We start from the raw sequence: 3,511 nt of genomic DNA, 5'->3' as shown, positions 1-3,511 counted from the left end.
AAAAGCTAATAAAATAAACATTAAGGAAAAATACATGGATAAAAGTTACAGTGCAGTTTAGTCTAGAGAGAAAGCATGGCTACAAAAGGGCAGTCAGCGGTGTGAAATGCACACGAAATGCAGAATCGACACTCCACGTATCACTGCTTCAATGGACGATGCTTGTTCGGAGTATTGTATTTAGTGACTTATTCACCTTTCTTTTTCCCACCTCTGGAACAAAGACATATGTAAGTTATTCTGGCTTAGCATTAGCATCACTGTAAAGAGAACTAGAGAAAATACAGACTCCACACTAAAGCAAATATCTATCATAACTCTCATTACCAGAAGGGTAGAGAAAGTCCCACCGTGTTAACATTTATAAATACAAGTTAACCGACAGAGCGATTTCACTCAACCTGTCAGTGTACTATTTAACTGGCTAGCTGTGAGTTATCTATCCACAACCCAGTCTCACGGCATTTCGTGTTATAGTCACGAAATTAATTTAATCTATTGATTCGTGTTCACCAACACGATTTCCTCCTTTTTTTTCGTGTCACACAGAACGATTTTAAAAGCAATGTATTTTTATTGGTTGTGTGTTTCGTGCCTGCACCACGTCTTTTCGTCCGGTCGGGTCGTGGAAGACAGGAAGCTGTGTGGTTCATAACAACATGTTCTTACTCAATATCTTACCCTAGCCCTATCCCTTTAATTAAAAAAAATAAAGTGTTTTTGCCGTCCGCGAGGAAAAGAAATGTCGCTCAGAGCCTCAGAATACTGACATTTTTTCCCCTTCTAATTTGTTATTATTTGGTGCAGGCACGAAACATACTACCAATAGAAATGCATTGCTTCTAGAATCGTTCTGTGTCAGGACACTGAAATCTGTATTTTTTTTAAACCTGTTTTTCCTTCTAATTTGTTATTATTGCTTTTCATCGTTCTGTGTGACACGAAAGAAATGCGAAAATCGTGTTGGTGAACACGAATCAATAGATTAAATTCGTGACTATAACACGAAATGCCGTGAGACTGTGTTGCTATCCTACAAGCTATCTAGCAAACGTTAGCTATCTATCAATCAAACTATCCAGCGCACATTAGCAATCTAATTACCAATCAATATTCAAATGTGCTAGTGAACGTTAGCTATCTGATTAACAAGTTAGCTAAAAATGGCTATCTATCAAACTAACTCACGCCAGCTACATCTTAAAAGCCACCTATCAAACTTTAGCTATATAGCTAGTGTTAGCAATTCTTGAACCCTGAGAGCGGGGGAGACTGAAAAGAGTCGAGGGAAGCTTATAAAAGTTAACAGCATTTAATTACACAAAAGATGCGGTGGTGGAAGAGATAAATTATTGGCTTGCTCGTCCTGTTGTCATCTGAGGTCTTCTCCTATTGGCCGGAATCGTCGGGGGCGGGTCCAATCCAATCCCTGCCTTTTTCTGTTTCTAAATTACATCATTCTGGTGTCTGTGGTTATTTAAACATTCCCTGATGAACGTTATTCAGCGGCAATAAATGAGTGTTAACCCCAGTGTGCTCAGTGTACAACATCATATGCCATTTCACCTTCGATTCACGGTTTGAAAACGTAGCATTTCGCCACATGCTAATGCTAACCGGAAGTGAAGAATTTTCAGAATAAAAGTATTAAGTTAATAGTGTGAACTTCCGGTTTTTCAGAATAAAACTGATTTAAATTAAATAGTGTATTTAATTCAAAATACGTCATATCAACATTGATTTTAATTTCTAACACTAATTGGTATCTCTGATCAGTTACATTTGAATGATTATGTATTACCATATGGTTAAACATGTAGTGAGGAACCCTCTATCCTTCTGGCAGTGAGAGTAATTATACAAAACATTTTTGACGTGGACTTTTGTATGTCGACTCTCAAACATCGAGCATCTCCAAACATTGCCATGCATTTCCTAAATATGCGTTATTTGGATAAACTCATCACACATTTGTTATCTAAACGGTTGCATTCCTACATTTCCTTCCTCTATACTATAAATAAAAATAAAGGCACAAAATGCAGCGAGTTCCCATTCCCCTGCGAAAGAAATAATATGAATACATTGAGTTCGACATGTTCGTCTTGATCTTAGAAACAGCCAACTGCACTTATAAAACACTTCTTGGGCTTTGTGCATGTTCCACGTCCCAAACTTTCCAATGTTCTCAACGGTTTTTACGACTCGGACTTCAAACATTTAACAAATGAGAACATGAGCGAGAAGTTTCCCTGCACACAAAGCAGAGCGAAATGAAATGTAATTCCCCTCTGACTGCTCTGTCCACATGAAAGTGAAGACGAGGTGGAGTTAACTGATGAGGAGAATGAGCACGTAGAGGAAGAAGTACTCAGATCGTTTACTTAAGAAACAGTCTGGCATTCATAGTTTTACATTTACGCTAAACGGTAAAGATCGGCTTCCCTAAAGTACCAAACCCGAACGTACTCATTATGCAGAATTGACACTTTTGGAGTAATATGCTCATTCCAGTTAGAGATCCCAAGTAGTACTGTATACATTTCTATGTGATTTCTATTCCTATTAATAATGTGAATCCACAGAGTAAATGATATGATGTTGTTACATACATTTAGAGAAGTAAAGAGTATAATATATGCCTCCAAATTGTAGTCGAGTACAATAATGAATTAGCATAACATGGAAAAACTCACATACCTCAAAATTGTACTTAAGTAAAGTACTAGATAGATGTACTTGTTGTTCCTACACTGACATGGATGAGATATACTATATCCGTCCTGAATTATGATTTTGATTGGGTCACAGCAGCATGTCATTACACACGTTTAAAACATAATACAAATGAATAGAAATGGACTTCACTTAAAAAGCAAAACACAGTATCGAACTATCTAATAGCTATACAAATTCCAGCACAAGTTGGTATACTCTACAAACTTGTCTAAAAACATAGTATACTACACACACATTTGTGCCGCACATACAGTTGTTGTTGTTGTCGGTGTGTGTGTGTGTCCTAGTATTACTATACTTGTGGGGACCTAAATCTGTTTACATAGTCACGTGTGGGGACTCGCCTCCCTTATGGGGACCCAGAAGTGATGTGTGTGTGTGTGTGTGTGTGTGTGTGTGTGTGTGTGTGTGTGTGTGTGTGTGTGTGTGTGTGTGTGTGTGTGTGTGTGTGTGTGTGTGTGTGTGTGTGTGTGTGTCTCGTCTAATGCTGATCGAAGAGGATGAGTTGAGACTTTTCTTCAGGAGAGGATCAGACCTCGGTGGAGCTCAGAAAACTCACGAGGATTTAAAACCTCCCTCTCTGCTCTCTAATCGCTGTGTTGTGGTTGTGGCGCTCCCCCCCCTCCTCCTCCTCCTCCTCCTCCTCCCCTCCTCCTCCTCCCCCCCCTCCTCCTCCTCCTCCTCCTCCCCTCCTCCTCCTCCTCCTCCTCCTCCTCCTCCTCTCTGTATATAAGCGTGGATGTCTGCTTGTGTTTCACACTCAGAGGGAATG

The sequence above is a fragment of the Pseudochaenichthys georgianus genome, unplaced genomic scaffold (assembly GCF_902827115.2).
Source record: "Pseudochaenichthys georgianus unplaced genomic scaffold, fPseGeo1.2 scaffold_745_arrow_ctg1, whole genome shotgun sequence".
Taxonomy (NCBI): domain Eukaryota; kingdom Metazoa; phylum Chordata; class Actinopteri; order Perciformes; family Channichthyidae; genus Pseudochaenichthys; species Pseudochaenichthys georgianus.
Note: the sequence above shows the minus strand (reverse complement) of the source record.